Below are 12,761 nucleotides of genomic sequence, written 5' to 3' on the forward strand. Positions count from 1 at the left end.
ATTGTATTACGAACAGATATTTTATCCCTGTTTTACACATGAAGAAGCCAAGGCACAGAGGGGTTAAGTGACTTGCCGCATAAATAGATAATAGCATGATTAGAAAAATTATAAAAGAGTTAGATCATCACACCCTCCTTCAAAGCCTTATTAGAATCACATCACCTCTTAGAGACCTTCCCCAGCTAAGCCCTCCTTTCCTCTATTACCTCTCCCTTCTGCATCCCCTGGCACTTGGATTTGTACCCTTCATTCACCCACACCCTCAGCCCCAAAGCACTTTTGCCTTGTCTTATGTCATCGAGTCGTTTCCAACCCATAGCAACACCATGGACACATCTCTCCCAGAACGCTCCACTCTCCACCTGCAATCATTCTGGTAGTGGATCCATAGAGTTTTCTTGGTAAGAATACCGAAGTGGTTTACCACTGCCTCCTTCCATGCAGTAAACTTGAGTCTCTGCCCTTGACTCTCTCCCATGCCACTGCTGCCCAGTATGGGTGAGTTTTGACTTGTAGCAGATGGCCTTTCACTTGCTAACCACTGCCCAAGCTAGGAATGGAATGGGTAGGCCTCTGCTTGATTCTCCCTCCCGTAGCCAAGACTGGTAGAGTACTTGAAACTCTCCAGGTGCGACCCTGAGAGGGGACAGCACTTTTATACATATCCATAATTTAGTGTCTGTCTCCCCATATAGACTGTGAGCACCTGGTGGAGACATAACATATCTACCAAATCTGTTATATTGTACTCTCCCATGTGCTTAGAAATAGTGTTCTGTACACAATCAGTGCTCAATAATTATGATTGACTGATTGATTGATTGATTGATTGACATGGATTCTGGCTCAATCACAATCTAAAAATAAGATGAGGGAAAATTTGGTGACAAACACAAACCAAAAGACGAAATACTGGAAGTACAACTTCTCCAGTTTGGGAAGATCCAGTCTGTCTCTAGACTGTAAGCTCACTGTGGGCAGAGAATGTGTCTGTTTATTGTTGTCCTCTCTGGTGTGCTTAGTACAGTGCTCTACACACAGTAAGCAGTCATTAAATGCCATTGAATGAATGAATGAATGAGGGCTGTGGTTAAGGGCCCATCCAGCCCAGCCTGTCTAGGGAGATTCCAGTTCGGGATGATCTAATGGGTCCACTTCAGAGGCTCTGGTCCTGGAGGCCTGCCTTAGGAGCAAACAAGAGGAGGAGCTGGGAGTTAAAATCCAGTCTCCTGAGTCCCCATGCTGTGCTTTCTTTCCACTAGGCCACAGTGGGAAGGAGTATTATAAAAAGATAAACAGCAAGAAGGGGAGGGGTAAGTTTTATGAGGTACAACGTCTCTTTGGATATTTCAATATGCTTAAACTCCTGTTGCATTTCCAAAGTTTCAAGTAATCAAGTCTCCAGTCAGCCTAGCCGGTGGAACAGGAAGACACTCTAAGCAATTTAAACTCTAAACACTTTGGCCTTCTTTGGAAGGGATCAACTGTGATTCTAAATTCTGTGTGCCAAAGACTACAGAAAAAGCCTGCCAACCTCTTTCTCTCTCACTCTCTGCCTCCCTCTCTCTCTCTCTCTCTCTCTCTCTCTCTGGCTGCCTCTATCTCTTTCTCTCATCAGTAGATGGCTCCAGATATACTGTGCTTCCTTTTTCCACAAGCCTGTAACCCTGACATTGTCCTTGACTCATCTCTCTCATTCAACACTTGTATTCAATCTGTCACCAGATCCTGCTGGTTCAACCTTCATTGCATTGCTAAAATCTGCCCTTTCCTCTCCATCCAAACTGCTTCTCTGCTGAACCAAACATTTATCCTATCCCACCTTGACTACTCTATCAGACTTCTTGTTGACCTCCCTGCCTCCTGCCTCTCCCTAATCCATACTTTATTTTGCTGCATAGTTCATTTTCCTAAAAAAAATTCAGTCCATGACTCCCCTCTCCTCAAGAAGCTCTAGTGACTATCCATCCCCTTCTGCATCAACAGAAACTCCTTACCATTGGTTTTAAAACACTCAATCAGATCACCCCATCCTTCTTTACCTCACCGATCTCCTACTACAACCCAACCTGCACACTCCACTCCTCTAACACCAGCTTATTTACTGTGCCCTGATCTTGTCTTTCTCACCATCAACTCCTTACCCATATCCATCCTCTAACCTTGAAGTTCCTCCCCCTCCTTATACACCAGACCATCACTCTCCCCATCTCCTTCATGAGGTCACATCTCCTTCAGGAGGTCTTGCCCAATTAAGCCTTCTTTTCACTGTCTCCCTCTCCCTTCTGCATCATCTATATACCCAAATATGTGACCTTTGGGCATTCAATATTCACTCCATCTTCAACACCAGACCATTTATGTTCATAGCTGTAAATGTAAGCTTGGTATGGGCAGGGAACATGTCCCATAATTCTGTTGTATTGTACTTTCCTAAGCACTTAGTACAGTGCTCTGTACTCAATAAATACCACTGATTGATCGATATTTTAGATTATTTATTTATGTTAATGTCCATTCCCTCCTTAGACTGTAAATTCACTGTAGGTAGGGAATGAGTCTACTAACTCTGTTGTACTCTCCCAAGCATTTAGTACAGTAAATGCCAGTGATGATAATGTTAATATCTGGGATCCTATCTAGGTGAGGAGAGATGGGAGACTGACAGAATCTAACATGATTTGTTTAAGATTTAGTTCTGCAAAGTGCTTTCAACTATTTCCAAATGTTCTTCCCTTACTGAAAACAATCATTCTTCAGGACATGAGCAGAACACCCTATGAAACTCTTGGAAGAATACAATATAATTAGAATGGGTAAATATGGTCTCTGCCTTCAGGGAGTTTACAATCCAGTGGACCAGTTTTGATCAATCAGTAATATTTATTGAGAGTTTCTGCATGTGAAGCACTGTTCTAAGTACCCACTCCAAGAGGGTGACAGGGTGATCACCTCTTCAGGTTTTTGAGTTGGTCTCTCAGGTTTCCTCTTTGGTCCAAAGAGATTTGAGTTGTTGGACCAACAAGTCCCACTGGAGCTGAAATGACCCAAAATATTGGCCTTTTTGCCTATTAGCTCTCTGAAGTTTGTTCCCACCCTATTCCCTCAAAAGTACCTTCTCCCTTCATGTTCTGTGCCCCAAATAAAAAGTTGGCAACTTGGATATTAAGTGTTTGGGGATGTACAAAAGGAGATGAAAACACTATCTCTGCCCAGAAGGAACTTACAAGACAGGAAGTAATTTACAAGTAGGAGAAAGAAATGCTCTAATAGTAATGTAAAACAACATGAACATAAGTGCAACTGGAATCAGTGAGGGTAAAATTGCTACAATGATGCTAATAATAATAACAATAATTACGATATTTGTTAAATGTTTACTATGTGCTGAACACTGTTCTAAGAGTTGGGGTAATCAGGTTGTAACAAGGTAATCAGGTTGTCCCACGTGGGGCTCACAGTCTTCATCCCCATTGTACAGATGAGGGAACTGAGGCACAGAGAAGTGAAGTGACTGGCCCAAAGTCACACAGCTGATGTGGCAGAGCCAGGATTAGAACTCATGACCTCTGACTCTCAAGCCCGTGCTCTTTCCACTGAACCACGCTGCTTCTCTAAATTCCTGACCATATCCTCCATGTGAAGGACACTGCAGGCAGCCAGAGATTCTGGAGCTTTCTAAACAGAGGTTGTTCCCCAGAATAGAATGAAATGCTTTCTACTTGGAAACCAAATTAATTTTCACACACCACTGTGAACCTGCAAAACCACAGAAGAAATCAGGGTTTTTTTTCTTTATTATTACTTTTAAGCAAGCGAGAATTTAACAATTAATGCATTGTTTAATGTAATGGTTTGTGCTGAACCATTGTTGTTAATATAATGATTGGTTCTTAAACTCTTTGAATTAGATGGTCATCAGCTCGGTGTTGGAAGAGACTATGTTTACAAACTCTGTTGTATTGTACTCTCCCAAACGCTTAGTACAGTGCTCTACACACAGTAAGTGTTCTGTAATACCATTGATAATGATTTCTCCTTTTTGAATGACTAATCATTGACTGCAGGGACTGTCTTTTCTAAATTCCACAATTTCCAGGTCCATGTGAACTCAGTTTCCAGAACACTTCCCTGAACAAGGTAAAAACACAACTAAATTTACAAGGTTCCTCTCATGTATTTCACAAATTCATGATCTATTTGATAAGGTAATAAGAAAAAATTTTGTTTGTAATCTTCCCTATCCCTTTGAAAGCTCAAAATATAGCTAGATCAATTTACTGTGTGTTTTCTGTGTGTGAGGAGTACTATGCAAACCCTTGGGAAAGTACAATACAATAGAGTTGGTAGACACAATCCCTGCCTACAAGGAGCTTACGGTACAGGGTAAAACATGCATTAAAATAGATTACTGTTAGGGGAACTAGTGAAGTGAAGGAATATTACTTAAGTGCTGTGGAGCTGGGGTGAGTATCAAAGAGCCTAAGGGCTACACAGCTCAAGTATGAAGTTTGTTGCAGAGGGAGGGCAGATAGGGGAAATAAAGGGCCTGGAAAGCCGGGAAAAGTAGATTTGGTTATAAACAGCATAGAGGTGGTAGTTGAAGCCATGAGACCGAATGAGTTATTCAAGGGGGTGGGTGTAGATGGAGAATAGAAGGAGACCCAGAACAGAACCTTGAGGCACCCCCCCACAGTTAGAGGGTGGAAAGCAGAGGAGAAGCCAACAAAAGAGACTGAGAAGGAGCTGACAGAGATAAGATAGACTTGCCCCGTCCTCAGATAAGCTTCTCATTGAAAATGCATATTCCAGAATGATTGGTTTACAATTGGAGGAATTTCATTAGGAAAGTATTATCCCAGTTATTATGGTTCGTTTCTTCTTCTTGGTTATATGATAGACCACTGGAGGTTTACTACTTCAGAAAATCCAGTAATAATAATAAATTTATTGTTTATTATATTAGCAACTGTCATAGCACAAGATAATTGGATTCAACCCTGGCTGGGTCCTATTTTCTGTTACATTCTTGTAGAGAACATTTAGGTGTAAAAATGGACTATATTTTCCATTTATTTAATGGATGTGTTATTTTCATAAGAGACCCAAGCACTCCATTTGGGCTTTAATTAATCTGTACACATGTGAATTTCCATCAGAATCAGTTTGCTACAATTAAAAACTCCATTACTCTGGATGATATGTGCCTTGGAACTTTTGGGCTAATGCTCATTTGTAGAATGCTTTCAGTTGCTGTATGTAGATAGATAGGGGATAGATACTAACATTTGGCAAATAGCTCCGTGTGTTTGTAGGCATTTGGATTACCAGAAGGGTGCCTCTTCACACCAATACAAAGACGTGTTGTCAGGCATAGGGGATATGTTTCTTCATGTAGAATTATTTCCCTACTATTTGCCCCAAAGCCCACCCAAACTCATTTGTTTTTTGGAAGGTGAAGTTCTGTGCAGTCATATCCTCCTCCAGACATTGAAAATTCATCAGTCAGCCCACAACTGGGCTGTCTCAGTTTCTTTCCACAGTTTCCTTCCCAAGGAGTGGGTGTGTGCTATACAGTGTCATTATGAAAGATTTAACACTGGTTGGCCTTTGTTCTGCTGTGGAAGGACTGCACATCAGAGAAGGATCTAACTGCAATTGGAAACTAGACTGTAAGTTCCTTGAGGGCAAGGATCAAATCTATTGTACTCTCCCAAGGGCTTAGTGCAGTGGTCTGGGTGAATGAATGGTTGGAAAAGCAGTCTTTCCATACAAACATTTCCTCTGATGAATTGTGAAATAGAAGGAAGAATACCACTGTCCATCAGTCAACAAGACCGATTCAGCAATAAGCAGAGCAATGCTGTACTCTGCTGAGAGACATGAAGAGAAGAATGACATGATCACTGCCCTCCTCCACTTCTCCACTTTTATTTTTATGAACGTATTTTTTTTAGAACAGAGCTCTGCACATAGTAAGCACTCAATAAATACCTTTGACTGATCTACTGATTGATTGACCTCTGCCCTTACAATCTAGTCAGGGTGCCGCTTTCCTTGCAAATCCTCTCTTCCACCTAATTTTTTCATCACAGACAACCAGCAAGGCCTAGTGGAAAGAGTGAGGGCCAGGAGTCAGAATTATCTGTTATGTGGCCTTGGCCAATTCACTTTTATGACTCTTTTTCCACCCTCCTGCTGGGCTTAACATGGAGATTCAGTGCCTGGGAACAGCCAGGACCTTGACTACCTCCATCCACCATACGGGTCTCTGGTGGATGCTTCAATAAGAAGAGAAAACCTCTGGGTGTGCACACCGCTCAGCTCATTCCCCTGCAACCCTGCCCTCCAGGAGCATGACTGGATACATGCATTCAGGCAAGAGGACTCTGAAACCTCCCTCCCCAAATCCTCTAGGGAGCCCTCTCCCCCAGTCACTCACTATTGATCAATAGTATTTATTGAACACTTTGTGCAGAGTACTTACTAAGTACTTGGTAGAGTACCTTAGACTTAGTAGAGTTAATAGACATAACCCCTGCCATGCAATCTAGTGGGTGTGACAGACACTAAAATAATGAACAGGTTGGGAGAAGTAAAAGAGTTTAAATGTATATATATATATGTGTGTGTGTGTGTATGTGCATTGATATATGTGTACACACACATCCATACAAATGCACACACACTGGAGGTGCAGTATGGCCTAGTGGAAAGAGCACAGGCCTGTGAGTCAGAGGACCTGGGCTCTAATCCTGGTTCTGTCACTTGTCTGCTATGTTATCTTGGACAAGTCACTTAATTTCTCTGTACCTCAGTTTCCTCATCTGCAAAATGGGAATTCAATATCTGTTCTCCCTCCTACTTAAACTGTGAGCCCTTTGTGAGACCTATATACTTAGCCCAGAACTTAGCATAGTGCTTGGCATATAGTAAGTGCCTAACAAATACCACAATTCTGATTGTAATACATACCAATGACTGTGTAAATGTGTGTGTATACATATACTATACATGCACACACACTTATATATGTGTATGCATGTACATATTTTCATATATATTCATATAGACTGTACGGATAGTAACAAGCAGCACTATTTAGTGAAAAAGAGGCTTAAAATGCAGCCTATTGTGATTTGGACTTCTAACAACCTCACATTTCAGAAAAATCACTGTTTGTTGTCTTGGATGGGCTACCATTTTGTACTCCCAAACCACCAGTCTGGTGGTTTGGAACAAGAATTAGCTGTTCATAACCATAAGTGCTGGAGATAGGAGGATAAAAGCAAAAGTCTCCCGGGGGTAAGAAAAATGTTTACAACTTTTTCTCACATCTCAAATTGTTTTCAAAAAAAGACTAGTCATTTGACAATTAATATATACAATGAATTCCCATCTGGATTTATAAGTCTTCCCCAGCCCTTATGAAGAAAACACCCTCCCCTTCAGTGGGGATGGGATGGGGTGGTAATATCAGATGTTTGATGAAAGAATAACAAGTTTCCCAAGTGATTAGCTGATTTGGAGACTTCAGATTTTGGCAAATTATAGGAAATAGTACTTTCATTATCATTTGTTCCCAAGCTCACCATCAGCTTCCTAGTACTTATCTAAAAGCTTAAAGATACATCTGGAAAAGCCTCCGTTTTGGGGGGTTTTTTTGGAATTCAAAGTCCTTCTTTTTGCTCCTGGCTTTTCTACAGATCCTTTCCTCAGACTTTTTTCCTCTCTGAATCTGGCAAGTGTAGCTCTGAAATGAGATGAAAAGCCCCCTAGCAAGGGTAATTTTTTATGTTTTCATTATTATAGGCAAAGCTGGGTTTTAAGTAGGGTAACTGACTACGAATGGCATTTGAAAAAGGCAAGAAGCATTGATGCTAAAGCCTTCAAAATCTTTCCGTAGGGAGCCTCCTTAGATAATTCAGAATAAAATCACATGGTAATTTCAGCTCATCATTAAATCTATGGGATAGTTTATTTCGTTTACTTTTGGAGGTGAGGAAACACAGTCTGCACTCCTTTCTCATGCTGTCGGCCATAGTATAACACCCAAAGTATCCCTGACTTTCCAGCCAACACTGGTCAAACCTAAGGGCTTATTCCATAGATCCTCAAACTGGAAATACGGAGGCCTGGATTGAGTTTCTAGCTTTAACTTGATTCTAAGTTCAAATCTCCTTTGCTCAGTCCTTGGAAGAGGAGATAGCACCTTTATTTTTCTTTTGTCGGTGGTTTTCTGCAGTCTGGTTAGATTGTTTAAAAGTCCTTTTGCAAAGGTTCTGGGGTACATATGAAGAAGCAGTGCGGTACAATGGATAAGGCACAGACCTGGAAGTCCGAAGGCTCTAATCCTGGCTCTGACACTTGTCTGATATGTGACCTCTGCCACTTCTCTGTATCAGCTACCTCACCTGTAAAATGGGGATTAAGACTCTGAGCCTTATGGTAGATATGGACTGTGTCCCATCTGTTTACCCCAGTGCTTAGAATTTTCCTGATCCTCAGTTTCCTCCTCTGTAAAATGGGTATCATACCTGTTCACTCTCTCCCTTAGACTATGCACCTCAAGAAAGACAAGAACTGCATCCAGTGTGATTATCTTGTATCTGCCCAGTGCTTAGTGTCATGCTTGACATAAAGTTAGAATTTAACAAGCATCATAGCTACTAATAGCATAATGCATAGCAATGTTGACAATGGGCAGAGAGAAAAGAGATGAAAAAGAAAAGAAAAATAAGAAAGAAGAGACCCAAGGAGAAGGAGGAGGAAAAAGTGGAGATGAGGCAGTGAGGATTGGCTAGGATAGCTAGCCATTGGAATCCAATGCTTCTTCGTTGCTAATTCAAAGCCAGTCAACATCAAATCAGTAGTTCAATGCCTCAAATGAAACTGAAATGTGAGGTGAATTTCAGTTTCTTCCAATATCTATCAATCAATCAATAGTATTTAATGGGCTCTTACGGTGTGCAGAGCACTCTACTAAGCACTTGGATGGATCTAATATACAACAGAGTTGGCGGGCATGTTTCCTGCCCATAAAGACCTTACAGTCTACATTCTTGTTATTACTGATCCTTCTGGGTATATAGAAAGCACAGTTATAATTATCGTGGCATTTATTAAACACTTACTAGGCACTAGGAAGGATACAAGGTCACTAGATCAGACAGAGTCCCTGTCTCACACAGGGCTGGCAATTTATGTATTAAAGTTGGTAGCTCTGTATTTCTAAGAGGGAAATCTGATGCTGGAAATACCACTGAAATGGAATGCAGCCATGACTTCCTTTGTGGAAGAGAAGAATGGAATCTTGAGCAATAATAGACTTCACTGGTAGACAGGACTGGATCAACTTGCCTTAGGGCTCAGGGCTATTAGATTTTGTGAGGTCCCTGTTTATGCGTCTCTTCTCTAATTTAAAACAGTGATCACAAGTCTAGTATTGAGGTTATCACATTTACATTAAATTCATTTCAATGAACATAAAGCAGTTCTGCAATTCCATTTCAATCCTAACCATGTACGATAACATTTCTAGTATACAGTATATAACTGTGGATTGACTCTTTTTAACCAGATCTCACCCACCACGACTGCCTTAGTCCAAGGACCTGAGGTACCATCTGCTAAAGGCCCTGCTTCAATCTGGTCCTACCTGTAGGCACTGGGTCATTCTCCTCACATCAAATCAAGGGACCTCAAAGTCACTCTTTGATATTGCTCAGCTCACTGGTGGGGGATCATTTATAATGCCCCCACCCCACCAAGCACTTTCATTTTCTGGGAGTTAAAATGTTTGTCCCTAAAAAAGAAAAGTAGACAAGAGAAGTGTGGCTGGCAAAACAGTTCTTGCCAAAATTTCCCACAAGCATACTTTTAACATTTAAAAATTTCATTCTTCTCCACCGAGAGGATGCTATTAAATACTGAAATGAGATTACAGACAGAGCGCTAATGAGACTTCAGTGGGGACAAAAGTCATGGCTTGTGTCTATTTTATTGTTTCCATTAATTTGAGATTATTTCATCCACGTGGGATTTTCATGCCACTGTAACATATGTTCCTGAGCTCCTCTTCTCCCTCTACTCCCTCTGCCACCCCCCCTTTACCTCTCCGCAGCTAAACGCTCTTTTTCCCCTTTTCCCTCTGCTCCTCCACCTCTCCCTTCCCATCCCCACAGCACTGTACTCGTCCGCTCAACTGTATATATTTCCATTACCCTATTTATTTTGTTAATGAATTGTACATCACCTTGATTCTATTTAGTTGCCATTGTTTTTACGAGATGTTCTTCCCCTTGACTCTATTTATTGCCATTGTTCTTGTCTGTCCATCTCCCCCGATTAGACTGTAAGCCCGTCAAACGGCAGGGACTGTCTCTATCTGTTGCCGACTTGTTCATCCCAAGCGCTTAGTACAGTGCTCTGCACATAGTAAGCGCTCAATAAATACTATTGAATGAATGAATGGATGAATGAATGAATGAATGAATGAATGAATGAATGAATGAATGAATAGTCCCACTGACCAAGCAAATACACTCCTTTAAGATGCCTCAGTGGGATCTTCGAGCCAGAGCATCTCTACTGGCATCTCCCCAGCCCCCAGAATACCTTGGGCTTAACCAAGACGGTCCTAAAAGGATGTGGGACCTTAAATGAAGCAACAGCTTTCAGGAACTTTGACTCGCTTTTCAAATTTCCAGCAAATAATTTTCGAGATCCACAGAGACTGAAATTTTAAGGGCAGAGAGAGTCTGAATTTGAGGCACACTGGGAGGCAGTTGAGGCTGCCATGGCCTTTGCTGCTTTGTGAAATTAGGTGTTTCTGCGTGGAAAGGTGCTGCCCTCTGGCGGTCGACATTGGTAAGGCACTTCGCTTCGCAGCCTCAATTTCCTCACCTTTGAAATGGGTTAATAATAATGTTGGTATTTGTTAAGCGCTTACTATGTGCAGAGCACTGTTCTAAGCGCTGGGGTCGATATAGGGTCATCAGGTTGTCCCACGTGAGGCTCACAATCTTCATCCCCATTTTACAGATGAGGTAACTGAGGCCCAGAGAAGTTAGGCCCAGGGAAGTGACTTGCCCACAGTCACACAGCTGACAAGTGGCAGAGCTGGGATAAGATAAGCGTGGGTTCCAATCCTGCTTGCTTGCTTTGTGACCTTGTGCAAATTACTAAACTTCTCTGCGCCTCCGTTTTCCCAGTTGTATGTGGGGATTAAATAGCTATCCTCTCTCCCTCATAGACCAAGGTGGGCCTGAGACTGTGTCCATTGTGCTTAATCTGTATATTTCCCTTAGCACAATGCTTGGTAGTAATAATAATAATAATAATGTTGGCATTTGTTAAGTATTTACTATGTGCAGAGCACTGTTCTAAGCGCTGGGGTAGATACAGGTTAATCAGATTATCCCACGTGAGGCTAATAGTCTTAATCCCCATTTTACAGATGAGGTCACTGCAGCACAGAGAAGTGAAGTGATTTGCCCACAGTCACACAGCTGACAAGTGGCAGAGCTGGGATTCGAACCCATGATCTCTGACTCCCAAGCCTGTGCTCTTTCCACTGAGCCACGCTGCTTCCCAAAGATCTTATGAGCAAGGTACAAAGGTAGCACTCAACAAATACCATTATTATTAACTTTCATAATTGTTATTGTTCTTCTTGCCTCTTTTTTAATGTATTTGTTTAGTGCTTACTATGTATCAGGCACAATTCTAAATTCTGGGGCAGATACAAACTTATCAGGTTGGACACAGTCCATGTCCCACATGGGGCTCACAGTCTAAATCCCCATTTTTCAGATGAGGGAACAGAGGCACAGATAAATTAAGTGACTTGCCTAAGGTCACACAGCAGACAAGTGGCTGAGGGGGGTTGAAAGCCCACATCATCTGACTCCCACGCCTTTGCTCTTTCCGAATAGATCACACTGCTTCTCAGTTGGGAGCCTCATGTTGGACAGGGACTGTAGCTTTTTAATCAAACTAAATCTACCCTAGTGATTGGCACAAAGTAGGCACTTAATAAATGTCCTCATTACCCTATCAGTAACTCTTGTGTCCACCACACATCTGCTGTCTGACCTTAGCAAAGTCTCTTTACTTCTCTGGGCCTCTGTTCCCTCATCTGCAAAATGGGGATTAAAAGTGTGAGCCCCACGTGGGTCAGGAACTGTGTCCAACTTGATTGACTTGTACCTACTCCAGTGCTTAGAACACTGCTTGGCAGAAAGTAAGAGCACGGAGAAGCAGCGTGGCGCAGTGGAAAGAGCATGGGCTTTGGAGTCAGGGCTCATGAGTTCGAATCCCAGCTCTGCCACTTGTCAGCTGTGTGACTGTGGGCAAGTCACTTAACTTCTCTGTGCCTCAGTTCCCTCATCTGTAAAATGGGGATTAAGACTGTGAGCCCCACGTGGGACAACCTGATTCCCCTGTGTTTACCCCAGCGCTTAGAACAGTGCTCTGCACATAGTAAGCGCTTAACAAATACCAACATTATTATTATTAAGAGCTAAACGGATACATTTAAAATAGAGGCAAGAAGAACATTAACAATTAATAACTTTAATAATAATGGTATTTGTTGAGTGCTGCCTTTGCACCAAGCACTGTGCTAAGTCCTGGGAAATATTATTATTTTGAAAATGGCATTTAATGTAATCCTAATGTGTGGAGACAACTCACATGGGGATATGAGTGTTGTGTTGAATATTCTGAGGCTGTACATCAGAAAGCAGCCACCTTGG

The 12,761-nt window shown here is 41.9% G+C and overlaps 1 non-coding gene across 1 annotated transcript; it reads right to left on the minus strand.

The window, feature by feature from the left end:
- Window positions 1-511: 511 nt before the first annotated feature.
- On the minus strand, window positions 512-649 carry LOC114815721. The gene has a single exon (XR_003763523.1). It is a non-coding gene; the product is annotated as a small nucleolar RNA SNORA7 (small nucleolar RNA).
- Window positions 650-12,761: the final 12,112 nt, after the last annotated feature.

The sequence above is a fragment of the Ornithorhynchus anatinus genome, chromosome 12 (genome assembly GCF_004115215.2).
Source record: "Ornithorhynchus anatinus isolate Pmale09 chromosome 12, mOrnAna1.pri.v4, whole genome shotgun sequence".
Classification (NCBI taxonomy): Eukaryota; Metazoa; Chordata; class Mammalia; order Monotremata; family Ornithorhynchidae; genus Ornithorhynchus; species Ornithorhynchus anatinus.